Source organism: Mercenaria mercenaria, chromosome 8, assembly GCF_021730395.1.
Source record: "Mercenaria mercenaria strain notata chromosome 8, MADL_Memer_1, whole genome shotgun sequence".
NCBI lineage: Eukaryota > Metazoa > Mollusca > Bivalvia > Venerida > Veneridae > Mercenaria > Mercenaria mercenaria.
This window is the reverse complement of record NC_069368.1, coordinates 80,186,135-80,202,162: the sequence shown is the minus strand read 5'-3', so window position 1 is coordinate 80,202,162 and position 16,028 is coordinate 80,186,135. Positions and strand designations below refer to the sequence as shown.

The window sequence follows — 16,028 nt, the reverse complement described above, 5'->3', positions numbered from 1 at the left end:
CAAATGGTTTTAGTTATTAAAAATATATGGTCATTACGCTGAAAGCTAAAGCCAACACCGATATGTATGATTCAGCAGGTATTTCTGAACGTTTGACTTATCAGATATGTCGAAGACTTTAATTACACTTATATGTTAGTAATTGCTGGAGAATCAGTTTGGTACCTGTCGTAATTACAAAACACTGGTGGTGTCCACAAATATGTAGAACATCTCCAAACTGAGTTCTCCACGCAATCAAGATGTTTTGATTTACCTCTCTCCCGTAAGATATTACCATTTTCATTGGATAATAGGTGGTCACGTGGTGACTTCTTATATTTCTGTGGAGGATCAATCAATTTCATGTCGTTCTAGGCCTAAAATAGGTGGTAGATAGAACAAAACAATTATTGGGTTTTTAGTGACCCTCCATAAGTATAAGGAAATAAGTATGATCAACGCCCCCCCCCCCCCCCCCCCCCCCCCCGCAGAATGACCCCATATATTTCCGTGGAGGGTAACTAAGAAACATAACAATTAATAATATAAATAGACAGAATATAGATATGTGTTAAATGAAAATAACATTTATTACCTGTTTTGCACATTCGAATATAGAAGACCTTATGGCATTCCGTAAAGAATTATTGTCTTATTATTTAAATTATGTAAAATCTGATTCCTTGTTGTTTGAGTAACGAAACTAATGATTATTATCTATATATCATAGTGTGCTTATTGAGCCGCTTAAAGAGGTTGCGTAAATCACCACTTGTAAAATAGTGTTTATATGTATAAACAGTAGATGTTGTTCTTGTATAATGACAAACATATTAGTACAAGAAATAACACATTATACAAGAAGAACTAAAAAAGGAAGTTCTGCACCTCAGAAATCTCAAACATGTGTAAATAACGAGGGTTTTTTAGGTTTTTTTTTTAAATAATGGTATAGTTTTTATATAAATCCGTAAATATGAATAATGCAATATTGTCTTAATGAATGGTATGTTTTATAAGAATGCACGCAGGCTGAACTAATCAGTTCATTTTAGACCTGGTCTTAAATGATAAAAGTCTAAAGACGTTTCTTAATTTGGCAATAGTCTTATCTTTTCATCTCAGTGTTTTATTGTACATTCTTTTATGGCCGTTTCTAACCATGAAATCAATGGTAGGATTAACAGTTTGCCTGACTTTTAATTAATGTAAAGATCACTTGTCCTGTGGTGTTGCAGCGTGGGATGGGGCTTTGTGGTGGTTTGCTAGGGGTCATGCTTCTGTCGATGAAAGGACATAGCAAAAACAGTTGTTGTGCTGTGTCATCGATAGTCGCTGGACTCTTTGGCGGGGTGTCGTTGGGGGTTGCTTGGCGCTGCAACGCATCAAGACACTCTGGCAGTGTTATTATTGTATAGTTACACTGTGATATGATATATGTATTGTCTCTAATAATTTATCCATATGAATGGTCATTTACATGTAGTTTTATTGTCTTTTATATGTATATTTATGTAAATGTAAATGGAAGAGACTTGCGTAAACTTATAAATATGTGATCGCTAATTAGCTGCTATCATTCCCATACCATTGGAATGAGTCGGTGATAATCGACGAAAAAGTAATCAAGTGTAAATTAATATAGAATTTTGTAGAATTTTGTAACTTTTTTAATGAAAATACTTTTATGACTTCAAGATCAGGGAAAAGATGTCCAGTTCTCTTTAAAAACAATATTTTGCCTAAATGTATTGCATTGTCTCATTAGTTATATTTTCAAGTATCGTAAATTGTAGATAAATCCCGTTGATAGCCTGAGAGCGTCTTATAAAAACTTATGTTTGCAAAATCTCGTAAAATTCGATGGATTGCTGTGGAGGAGAGGCTCTTAGTTTCATACAAAATGTTTTACATTTAAAGTTGAACCAGTACTGTATGAGTGAACATATGTATTTGTTTATCATTAGCAGAAAATCTGCATTTTAATATGTTGGTCTTTGCAGTAAAGGTCTGTGGTCACTAAATATGGAAATGGCGCGAACAAAAGGAAACTCGCATAATGGCAGATTCATATAGTTTTCATGAGTTTTTGCTTTGCCCTTACCAGTTTCTGGTGGACAGTTAGGTAGCATTATCATCATTCAGTGATGAAAAAAGTCCGGATTCATCTGGAAATCTGGATTTTAAGGCTGCAATGTTAAGCTTGTATTGTCGCCCGTCGTCGTGTGTCGTATCATACTGTTGCTTGTCGTGTCGTGCGTCGGACGGCACACGACATGAGCTGAACAAGATTCTGTAAATATAAGACACGAATGTTCTTTTTCTTCTACGGCAAATGGCATGAACACAGCTTTTAATCTGTATAAAGCTAGCGGATATTTTATTTTCGAAATTGGAATATATTTATCGATTCCAGTTAAGTATTTCATATGTCTTTTTTCATTTTCTTATGGCTATATTTTAAAGGCAAAATTGTAATTTCAGCATTTTTTTCCGTACGGACAATTTATTTTCATATTCCTCTGACAGGAATTTAGATAATATAGTCAGCTAAATTTCAGCCGGGTATCTTGTTTCCATCGCATTCTACAATGATTTGAATTAAATTGATTGGGATTTTTTAGAACCCGTGACACAGCTCCGAGAACATGCATTCAGTGTATAAATCGTGGTAGGATAGTAGGATAGGGACGATAAGATGATAGGATTGTTGGATGGCGATGGTAGGATTATAGGATGACGATGGTTGATTCTTACGGTATATTGTTTATTTCATATTCTACCATCGCCCATCGCCTAACTATCAAAGCACGATGTAGGATGGTAAGATTGCGATAGTAGGATAGAAGAATTGTAGGATAGCGATGATAGGATAGTAGGATAGTGATAGTAGGATGGTAGGATAGCGATGGTATCCTACCAGCCTACTACCGCTATCCTTTCATCACTATCCTACCATCGTACTATCCTAACATCCTATCATGGCAGTTTGATAATTAGGAGTTACATATATTACTAAAGCTTTAGAGACCATAACATTGTAAAAATATGAATACCTATAAACTCGGATTAAAAACACTGAAAAAGGCAGCTAGCAGCAATAAAAGTAGGGTTATATTATTTAAATTTACAGTTGCATTCTGTTGATTCTTACGGAATACTGTTGATTTCATATCTTACCATCGCCCATCGCTTGATTATCAAAGGGCGATGGTAGGATGGCAGGATAGTAGGGATGGTAGGATGGTTAGATGGCGATTAGTAGGATAGTAGAATTGTAGGATAGCAGGATAGCGATGAGACGATAGCAGGATAAAGCTATAGTAAGTCCTATTATCATATCATAGCTATCCTACCATCCGATTATCGCTATCCTTCTATCGTACCATCGCTCATCCTATCATCCTACCATTATGCGATCTTGTCATCCTACTATTCTATCATCGGCGACGGTATGATATGAACAAGACAGTATGCCGTAGTAATCAGACAGATCATGGCATAAATAAAAGATGAATTTCAGTGCTTTAGTTCAGCTTCGTACGGATATGGAAGATGTTTTCTTTCACGTGCGCACGTGGTAGTTTTTACGTGCGCTTGTGGAACCAGTTTCGTGCGCTCGCAGTAGTAATTACGTGTGAACGCGGTAGCTTTCACGTGCCCACGCGGTAGTATTTACGTGCTAACGTGGTTACCTTTACGTGCGCTCGTGGAAACAGTTACGTGCGCATGCGGTAGTCATAACGTGCGCACGCAGTAGTATTTACGTGTGAACGCGGTAGTCTTTACGTGCGCACGTGGTAGTCTTCACGCTTAAGCTTTCACATGCGCACGCAGTTTTCTTTAAGTGCTGGTGCAGTAGCTTTTACATGCGCACGCAGTAGTCTTCACGTACGCACGCGATACCCTTTACATGCGTACAAGATATGATTTACGTGTGCACACGGTAGTCTTTACGTGCGCACGCTTTTACAGCCAATAAGAAGAGGAGAAACAGTAGCCATTTTCTATGTACTAAATTTCTAAGTTCTGAAAGCAATAACATATATTGTCCGTCTTTTTATTGGCTGAGACAACACGTGTGCATGTAAAGACTAAGGCGTGCGCACGCAAAGACTACCGTGTGCGCACGTAAAGCCTTCTCAGTATGCGTACTTAAAGGATAGAAGTACATTTAAACGAATTCGCCAGATTTGATCGGTAGCCTTATTCTAAGATCTTCTCCCAATTTTGTTAAAATGGGGATGTTTGGCTCCTTTAAGGGGTCGTTAGATTTTTAAGGTAGAAGTACGTTTAAGCGACTTCTGCTGGAGAACAGCTTCGTGAATTTTCATCAAATTTTATATGTAGTATTATGACAAGGTCCTTTCCATTTCATTCAAATGGGGGCACTAGGACCCATCGTAGGGGGCGGAGGCTAGAGCTTGAAATAAAAATACACTTCATGGAACTTCATCAAACTTTGCCTGAGAGGCCTCTCTCGATTTGTATGAAATACGAGAACTCGGTCCATTTAAGGTGTCATAAGAACTTAAAATAGAAATACCTTTAAACAACTTCTCATGAACCGCTAAATGGATCTTTTAACCATGGTCTTCCAGATTACTACGAAGTCCTCTCCAAATTTTGTTGAAAAGGCCGCGATTATCTCCTTTTAGGGGCCGCTATGGCTAAAAATAGAAATACCTTTAAACAACTTCTTCTCATGAATCGCTTGATGGATTTTCATCAAAATTTGTTTGTGGCATTATCATAAGGTCCTCTCCGGTCCTTGTTTCAAAAGGGGGCGCTCGGCCAATTTGAGGGGCCCCAATAGCTAAACATAGAAATAAATTTAAAAGACTTCTTCAAATTTGATCTGTAGCATTATTTTAAAGAGTCTCTCCAAAAATTATACACCCGGGAGAGCTTAGCCTTTAAACGACTTCTTATGAACCGCATGATGGGTCTTCAGCAATCTTGGTCTGTAGCGTCATTGTAAGGTCCTTTACAAAGTTTGTTTAACATAGAGTGCTTGGCCCCTTTTTAAGGAATGCTAGACCCAAAATAGAAACAAAACACCTTTAAACGACTTCTGCTCATGATCCACTTCACGGATCTTTACCAAACTTAGCATTAAGCATTATTATAATGTTTTCTCCTTATTTTCGTCAAATGGGAGCACTCGGCACCTTTAAGGGGCCGCTGGAGCTAAAAATATAAATATCTTTAAACAGTTTCTTTTCATGAATCGCTTTATGGATTTTCATTAAAATGGGACAGTAGCATCAATATAATGTCCTCTTTGTTTAACGGGCGCGCTTGGCCACTTTAAGGGGTCGCTAGAGCTAAAAATAGGAATCAAATCAAATGACTTCTTCCCATTAACTGCTTTATGAATCTTCAAGAAACCCGGTCTGTAGCATTAAAATAAGATCATCTCCAAAAATGTGTTCAAATGATTGCACTTGACTCTTTCCAGGGGCAACTAGTTTATACACACATAATTATTACTATTCTTGGTTCAGCGTGTCGTAAATACATTCAAGTTCAAACAGTCAAGGTCAGCTGACTGACATAGGAACATTACTTAGAAGCCCTCATAGGCTGTTTTCGATTCGACCACTCGAGCGACTCTAGTAAGACTCGACAGCCAATCGAACGCCAAGGTTTGACGCTAGCGTCGATGTCAAAGGTCAAGGGTTTGATCTCGGAAAAATCCGGAGTAGATCGAGTAAGCGGTGCATGATAAGTTCTATGTCGTTAAAAGAACTCAAAGAATATGGCAGCCGGTGGAAAAAGCGCGAGGTATTTATTTGTTAAAACTTGATTCATCTGTTTAAAACAAAGGTGTTGTCATGTATGGAACTTTAAGACATAAACACATGTCTTTCAGCGCCACGTTTGTTGTTTACATCCAGTCACTCGATGCGTTCGATTCGAAATTTAAGTGTGCATGCGCACAAAAACTCTTGCTCTACCCCAGGGTTGATGAATCGAAAACAGCCATTGTTGTTACCATTCAGGGTTCAGTGTGCCATATTTCAGGTTAGCGACTTAGGGCTCTATGACCCACTTGTATTCATTATGTGTTCTGAATTAGATACAAATTGTATTTTAAAAGAGTTAAAGAGTTTATTATATTTCATTCCATTAGGCTAAGAAGCCCATGGGGACAAGCATTGCATGATAGTAAATAATTAAAAACGAAAACTGAAAAAACAAGAGCTGTCTCCATAGGATGACACATGCCCCCGATGGCACTTTAAATGAATAGTTATGGCCGATGTTCGAGTTTAGGACCTTTGACCTACGGAGCTGGGTCTTGCGCGCAACACGTCGTCTTACTGTGTCACACATTAATGCGTAGTTATTTTAAAATCCATGCATGAATGACAAAGATATGGACCGGACACGCCCATCAATGCACTATCATCAAAAAAGACCTTTAACATCTAAGTGTGACCTTGACCTTTGAGCTACGGACCTGGGTCTTGCGCATGACACGTCGTCTTACTGTGGTACACATTCATGCCAAGTTATTTGAAAATCCATCCATCGATGACAAAGATATGGACCGGACACGCCCATCAATGCACTATCCCTTAATGTCTAAGTGTGACCTTGACCTTTGAGATACGGACCTGGGTCTTGCGCGCGACACGTCGTCTTACTGTGGTACACATTCATGCCAAGTTATTTGAAAATCCATCCATCGATGACAAAGATATGGACCGGACACGCCCATCAATGCACTATCACTTAATGTCTAAGTGTGACCTTGACCTTTGAGGTACGGACCTGGGTCTTGCGCGCGACACGTCGTCTTACTGTGGTACACATTCATGCCAAGTTATTTGAAAATCCATCCATCGATGACAAAGATATGGACCGGACACGCCCAAATGCAAACCTTTAAGTCTAAGTGTGACCTGACCTTTGAGCTACGGACCTGGGTTTGCACGCGACACGTTCGCCCTACTGTGGTACACATTCATCCAAGTTATTTGAAAATCATCCGTCGATGCTAAAGATATGGACCGGACACGAAAAATGCGGACAGACCGACAGACTGACAGACCGACAGACCGACAGACAGACGGTTCAAAAACTATATGCCTCCCTGCGGGGGCATAAAAAACAACATTATCTTTGTATAATATTTGGAAAATACGGTTCTGTTCGATGGTTAATTGTTTATAACAATCTGATTGCACAGCACGGGAGTGCTAATTACCAGTAGTAATTATGATGTGGTCGTAATCACCGAATAATCTGAATCACTAGGGGTAATAATATTGATAATAATATTAATATCGTTACTCGCGATATTGATAAAAATGCTAGCAAAAATGATTTTAAAAAATCTCATATCTTTAAATTAACTTTTGTTTATTTCACGCCTTAGCTCGGAGACTACACTCTTAACAACATGCTTTAATAAATTACAACAATGAATACACTTTAATATGTCTTAATCATATAAAGTGGAGAAAAAATATTCGTAGCTTTTCACTTTTAGAATGAAATGGTACTAATTTCACTTGAGGTATCATAACATTCTACTTACATGTACACTCTGATTAAAATCTCAGACTTTAAATTAAAAGTATTAAATAAATTCAATATTTAAATGAAACAGTAAAGTTTCGTATTTTGTAGCACATGTTAGAAACACTTGATTTTTATTTCTGATTGAGTGTGAAACTTGCTTTTGAAGTCTGATATGCTGGTACTTGAAAATGCAGCACTCTTTGTGGTCAGTTAGAAATGCTAATGTCATGTTAAAATTATGAATACTTCAAAAAATAATCTTATTAAACATTTTGCATTTAATACGAGCAAAACAGGACAAATGTATTTTTTACGAAGGCGTAATCCAGCGCCAGTAACCTCAACGTAATTAAGTCATTTACTGACAGAGATACCAGCATGATTATCTACGGACAACAGGGTCTTATCTGTTGAGCAATCTAGATTGCGTTCCCTAAATTGTACCTGCTAAATCTTGAGATTGTGCATATCCCTAACAACATATATACCATTATCTTAGATACAATTCATAGACGACAAATGTGTTTACTGTTCCGGGCAACGGAATTAATGTTTCCCTGGCGGTCTCGCACATGTTTATTACCCAATAATGTCGCTGTTATTTAACGCATATGAACACATTTTGTGACATCGTAATAACACTTAAGCCTGTATTGTTTATTTGTATACTCTTTAGAACCATAAATGTGACAGACGTTGTTGTTTATCGTTTCTCCATAATTGATAATTACGTCCATAATATCAAGTTACTCGAAAGTGTTATGCTGTAGTTGTCTTGTCATTTTTCCTGATGATCGTACTGAAATAATTTGTATCAGGTTGTTTTAATGCCAAAAGCGAAGGAGGATGTTGAGTTTGTAACTATGGGGTTCGTTTACGATGACGAATGCCTGCTTTTACTTTCTGTTATATGTTCCTATAATTTACATATTATGAGACTCCATTGGAAATACGTCAAACAAAACTTTAAGTATATTCTATCCCAAGGTAGTCAATGAATTATTTAAATTGTTTCAATGAATTTTGGGGGAATATATCTGAGGAACTTGTACGAAATCGAGGTCCCTTAAAAGATTATCTGAAATGAGGAAAAATTTAAATGTAGTATGAATTAAATAAGATATCAAAAAAAGAAGACAATTTTAGGTCTGTACTGTTAGCATTAAAACAACATTACCAGTGTAATACAGGAAAGTACATGATAAAAAAAACAACTTCCACAAAGTGTCTTAACAGCCGATCCTGTGTAAATTTTATAAATGTCTTTTATAAAAGAATTAAGAACGTTCGTGCAAAACGAGAAAAATTAAGAGTGATATCTTTTTTTTAATAACAACGTCTTACAAATCAGTAAACTTGAAATAAATCAAGCCGAAATAAACGCGTATGTCATTATTACATTACATTATTCTCGGATGTATTTTTTTTATCCTGAAGGTTGTATGAACTGATGCCGACATTAGAATGAGCTAAGAATATACGAGGAGTGTTCAGTGAATACGTAGACTAGCTGTACATCTTTGTCCCCTATTTAGGGTAAATGGTACCGTTATAACCAGTAACATTACTGTACTTATTAAAACAAAATGACGTCACACAGTGCAAAATTAAATGTTATTTAATAAACATAGTAACGCGCTAGCATCCAAGTCGACATTGTGACGTCATCAATAACTGTCAATTGAATTTCAAAGATTTTTGAAAAAAAAAAAGTTAACTCCGTTAATACAATTTATAACATTTAAATGACGTCCTTCTTAAAATAGTACGTCTATTAGTCATTTGAGCCCGAAATAAACACGTTTTGTCTAGGGCAGTCATGCGTGGCATGACATAAAAATGACGTCACAAAAACATCTAGAAATCCTAGCAAAACATTGAATGGTGCAAAGAACTTGGGTAGACACGGCTAAAAGTATTTATACGCTAAACGAGATTGATGTCTTATTGATAATGAAAATTCTCTTCAAATAATGCACTAATACTATTAGGAAGAGATTACAAATAAAAACAAAATCTAAAACAAAGATGACGTTGTGAAAACGTCGTTGACATGTGTCGCTGTGTTTACCCTTTACTTAATCAAATGCAATTTAGCATTTTAAGATTTGGTTCATTTGTAGCAGATACATTGTTCTTCAAAATGATACAATTCTAAGATGTCTTTGTTGGCGAGAGTTTAAGGTATGGCACTATGTATTTTGTGAAAGACCCTCATATGTTATACAACTTCTGATGCAATAACGTTTCACAGCAGTAACGAAACGAAGTGTAGTAAGAAAGTAATTCATTAAAATGTGATTATCTTTAAGTTATATATAACATTGACCTATTGTTAGGAGTAAAAGTCAGTGTTAACACAGGATGTCTTAATGAACCAGTTTATGAATAAGGTTACAATATAAATAATATTGCAGTTAGTTTGCTGTTTGTATAAATCCCACACTAGTTAAGATGTTTGAACTATAACCAGTTAACCAGTTAAATCAGTCCACCTTGGTGCAAACCAAACGGAAAAGGAGAGAATTACGACTGAAAATATATCAGTTAAAGCACCATTGAACTTTTTACAGCATTCAAATGAAATCTCATGCTTTACACAAATACTTGAAAGTTAATTTTCTAGAATTCCTTGCGCTTATGAATAAATATATATACTTAACAAAACTACTAGCTGGACTCTGCACAATACGTGCTGTATAAATATTTGGATATGCCAAATCATTTGAGTTTACGTTTTATTAGTTTGTCAATTTTATAAAAAAATTTAAAAAAATGACGTCACAATGATAACTAGTCTGGGCCAACTCAAAAATCAAACCATCATTTTTTAATGGAATTGCAATATATTTTGGTCTAGCTCCTTCTAAAGACAAACAAATTGGATGTTGTCATCTTTATCATGTTTCAAAGATCAGAGGAGAATTGCCGCACTGTGTGGTAAATATAAAACTTGTGTAGCAATATATTTCAAACACAATCTTGTTGCAAGTAGAATAATTATGTTAGTGTTGTAAACGCTGTCCCGCGAGAAAATATATGACACTTTTACAGTTGAAAATTACTGTCATCTTACATTGAAATAAACACATATCCTCTCATATATATTACTTAAACGATCACGATGCATGGATTGTCAGTCATTGATAATTGAGGAATTTGATATTTGTTTGGCCATTTCTTTGCAGAAATAAAAAACGTTGTACATAAAGAAACAACATAATTTATAAAATATTTTTGGTAAAAAAAATGGAAAGATTTCTCAATTTTTCATCAGACCATGATGGCCGAAAAATAATGTTTATTCCGGCAGGTTAGTAATAAAAGCATTCATTATAACAGAGTCAGTAACAAACCGCTTAATGTATTTTCTTACGCTCGAAAGACCGTAGAGTAATATAACGAAAGCATTTTCAATTATCAGTATAAGACCTCTGATTCAAACTCCAATAAAGACTTGAAGTACGTATGTATTGCATTTGTTCGAGTTACTATTCCGCTGTACAACAGATTAAACTATTAGATGAATACAAATTTCAGTGGAGGATTTCTCTTGAAATAAGTGTTGATTTGTATATGTTTTTTAAACTGTTTTGTATATGTTTTTTAAACTGTTTTTATTTACAATTACCTTTTAAAGTTGGCGTAATTGAATAATGCAGTCTTTTGCTAATTAGCAAATCTTCAGCTCAAAGCACGTGAGTACTTAAATTAAAACCGTACAGGTCCTCTACACTAATGAAACCTTAAATGTGTCACGTTTTACCATTAGCCACGTTATGAACGCATTTACATGATAATTAATGATGAGACTTTTGTTCCATATTTTACGTTCGGTTTCCGGATTTTCCCATTAAGAGTGTGGTAATGACCATATCTAAACAGAATATATCATGTGCAGTTATTATAAATCAATGTAATAATGGACTCAGGATTGCCATTTCCGCCGTCAACAGAGAACGGTTCCCTTAGACAATTGAATGTCACATTTATCTGGAAATTGTTTCATCAACTGGTACATTGTATAATTACTTAAAAGTACAACTGCAACAGACAATCCATGCCCTTTCGAAGAAACATTGCTTTACTCCTTTACTCATGTTGGTTGATTTTTGATTTTTGTCATTGGACTAATCACTTTTTTAAGGGACAGAGTGAGACAAAGCCCCCAGATCAGAGAGAGAGAAAAGCTTTTAGATACAGGCATGTCCGGCTAACTTAGCCTAGCTCATTGCGAATAGACAGTCCTTCCTGGGAAGAACCACTACTGGCCTCTTAGTTAGGTGGGAGACATTTAAGAGCATCTCAGATATATCAAGTGCATGGACCAGGATTAAAACCCCGGACCTCTGTATTGACAGTCAAACGTGTTACTACTAGACCACCGACCCACCTACATTTTATAAATTTCTAGAAAGGGTATATCATGAGTGGTCTGGAAAATGTCCTGTTTCGGCCAGGTAGCACGAACAACTCCAAAACTCTCGTCCTACCCGATCCTCGGAACTTAAGGACAATAGTTCTGGTTGTTTAAAAACATGTTTTATAGTCCATATTATAAAACACATCATCTTAAAATAAAACAGTACCTTTAAGCGTTTTATGTAATAATGCTCGATTAATGTGTTGACAAGAGGTGTCCGTCTCTGTTTATGTGAACGTCTCTACAGAACAATTTTTTTTTCAATTCGTTTAGTCTCTTAGTTCATTATAACATGATATAATGAGGTAAAATTCATACTATACCTTGACTTAACTAGCATTAATGAGGACAAGAGTAAAATCTGAGTTAACCCATGTTGCAGAATTTTCAGATAAAATTTGCAAGAAATAGACAATTATTACTAAGTAATTCAGTAGTATATTAAATTGTACTTTAAAGTGTTTATACAATTGAAATATATATACACGTATGGAAAGTGTGAATTTGTTTTCATATTTATAGGTTTATTTACAAACAAGACATATCTTTAAAACATATTCGGCGTCGAAGGGAATTTAATGTATTGTAATTGTTGGATTCTACAAAAAGAGTTCGAATATTACTGTGCAAAAAATTAATACTGCTTTTCTGACGGCATTTTGTGATTCAGAGTCATTTCAAACACTTTCTTTTATTACCAATAGTTTAATTAAGCGCAAGCAATTTACAGAGTTTGTGGAAATTGCCGTGCTCGCCACGACTGTCAATTACACTACACATTAATAGTTACATAAATTGCATTCCCAAGATTCGTGTACTAAACACCGATCATCATTCAGGTGAAAGTCAAGTGTCACGTGTATAGATACCTCTTGTCTATAGTAATCTTTTGTGCTTCTTCGATAAACACATTAGAGCCAGTATCTACTATATCTATGTAATATTCTTTTGAAATGTGACGAAACTTTTTATGAAACAGTATATTAATTTCTGCCAATTAAAAGTATGCATGTATTCACTTCTGTCCAATCCCGTGGTTTTTATTGGTAGAAGAATTAGAATTTTCAACTTTCGTGCGTTTTTTAAGAAGGTCAAATTTAGACAGCAACGCCGAATTGATCTTTTATGACAGTACTGAATTTTGCATCTAAACGGATGTGCCCTTACAGTTCTACTAACCGATGATATAGCTTCATGTCCGCTGATAAATATAGAAAACTTTCCGTCATTATAAATTGACAGTTATACAGGATGACCAATCATAAAGCACGCATTTAATGTCAAAGCTGTCTATAATACTCTGTTTATCTTTCTATTTCCATGGTTTAAGCAGAATGTTATGCAGCCAGAGTCTCGTTAGTCGAGTAAAATTTGTCATTCGGTTTGAATAATATTGTCTTGGGATCAATTTGCTTTCTCAGAAAACAGTCTGTCGGACTTAGAATCGGAACTTTATTTGCACATCATAAATTGTTTACTTTCATGCCTATAAATGCAATCTTCGTTTACCAGAAGGTTTTACATATTACAAAATCTAAATTATGCATAAAGGACACCAAGAACTGCCAAATCAGCAATTATCAGAAAATAAGAGTTCAAGCATACTGCTTTTTTATTTTTTTTTACTTTTACCGCCGATTGATTTCAAATGCGTCTTTAAATTGCCCTTTTGATTTAGTGAATTTCTTCACAAAACTCGGTATTTTGCAGATCAAATGTATTAACGAAACAGGTCAGGAAGTTAGTGAAATATTAGTGTACGTTAAAAAAGAACCCTCTATATCAATACAAGCAAATTGTAAAGAAATACCACGTAAATATTTAATAAGCACTTAAAAGCATTCAATACAAACGCCGTTGGTTGAATTATGGCCTTCGTTTTTCGGAACAATACTTTTGAATCGGACTCAACATGACTAAGATTTGTAAATAATTGCTTGATGGATTCAACATTTTAATGCCCTGTATCAGTACAAATTTAGAATTTATTTCAACTACTACAATTAAATAGACTCACTAACTACCAATATATGTATAAAAAGCACAATTGTGCGTGTAAAGGGAGAATATAAAACTTCTTCCAGAACTTTAAAGTGGCATCGGTATCTCTGAAACTCGTAACTGAAAAATTTAACTATTGACCAAATAGGCAAAATATCAGTTTTTCTTTGATTTTGGAGGCGACTCAAGAAATAAAATGTTATTGCAGACATCAATGCAGATCTTTAAGTCTATAATATTGTATCTACTATTATTTTTATATCAAAGAAACAGCACAGCACAGGTTTTATATCTTTAATAGTATATATTCTTAGTTTAAGAACGTAATCCATGTGTTTCTCTTAAGAATGCCAATATTATTTCTTATCCAATATGACAAGCACTAAATAAGTCCAATGACACTAAGTCTTGCCTCCTTGTTAAATGACATAAATGACTATTATATGCACAGTCTAAGAGGGGAACAGTTTCTAACATCAAAATGTGATACATGTGCTAATCTAAACACTTCCGCGACCAACCCATTAAAGCTACCACTATCGGCAAAGATCACAGTTATCTAAGGGTCTTTTTGTTTTTGCTTCCCGAGATTTTCGGATTAGATGTTTAGCATTTTATTAATGTTGACGTCCTAATGCATTTATTACATTTTGGAGATTATCTGATGCAAAGTGTCAACATAATGTTCTCATGTAGTACAATCCTAAGTGATTATAATGTTTCCATATAGTAAAATCATAATAGTTTATGACCGTATTCTTTTGAGACACAAATGATGTTTAGTGTTCAACGCCTTTACTGTTTATTAATACGCTTTCATTCTGCGAGTACGGGATTGTAGGGATAATATGACAGTTAGTTCTTAAATCCTACTGAAATGAAATACTGATTTCATATTTGGCACTTGTTCTGCTTCGTTGCGTATATTGATGCTAACGTAAGTTGGTGGCTTTGTATTTATTCGAGCATATTATAGTTAAACAATGCCTTCCTATGATAAGAGTTACGAGTGTGTTACAATCATCTGGTAGGGATTAATATTACTTACACTGTCTTGTAACACAGGAACATGTCGGATGTTAAAAAGCAAAGCCTCTGGCACCTAGCTTTGCTTTTTAACATCCGACATGTTCCTGTGTTACAAGACAGAGTAAGTAATATTAAACCTCTAAGGGTTGTTTTACAGCTGACTACTCCAATGCGCTGTCCACTATGTTCCTTCATGGATGTTTGTGTCTGTTTTTTACTTCAGTGTTTATTATTGAAGCCATCTATATGTACACAAGTGCTCATCCGGTATGCATATTATGCAAATTAACATGCACCACGATTTCCATGAGGTGGCTTCTGTTCTTCGAAAGATGACTTTCCTGAGGTTTTTTGTTCTTGTTTTGTTTTATAATAACAGATATGCGACTTTGTCAAAAGTCCGAACAGTCAAAAATAACAAGTAAATAAGAAATCAGTGTGATAAGCATGGCCAGCAATAGTGGTGTTGAAATACATTGAAATAATTTCGTTCCAATCTCTTTGTCGGAAATGTGCAAAAATGGATGTAAAACCGAAAAAGTCGAAATTCGACATGTCGTCGGATCTTTTTTAAAATAACAAACTGTAACTGTTTTATTGTTTAAAAATGGAAAAATGTAAAGGAAAAATGTAAAAAGTTTTTGATTTGATGAAATATTCCAGCGATCTTAAGTCACATAATCATTGTATCGTTTATGTAGTCGACGATGCTCATCACTTTATCAGGTATAAAAACATGTAAGTTACTTGTTAAGGTCGTTATGCACTTTTGATAAACCGAAAGTCTTGACGTAACGTCAGCTATCCGGATAACACAGAATTAAGTCTGGAAAGCGTCATACGAAATGGTGAATGTATCGTTCCATGTGTGCATTCATTGCTTTCTTTCTAAAGATGGTAACGAAAATCTTGACACATGAAATAATTCTTAAATATGTCTTCTATTCTGCTTGATATTTTATATCATGTGCACATATTTCAATTGCTTTTCTTGTTGGGACTTTTGTTATTATTATTGTAATTAAGCATTTTATATGGCTATGTCATAGATATTATGTTA

General features: G+C 35.2%; 1 protein-coding gene across 3 annotated transcripts in view; it reads left to right on the top strand.

Annotated features, from left to right (window-relative positions):
• Nucleotides 1-16,028, top strand: part of LOC123565995 (mesotocin receptor-like) — a 169,426-nt gene that overhangs the window by 52,330 nt on the left and 101,068 nt on the right. The window lies entirely within an intron of this gene.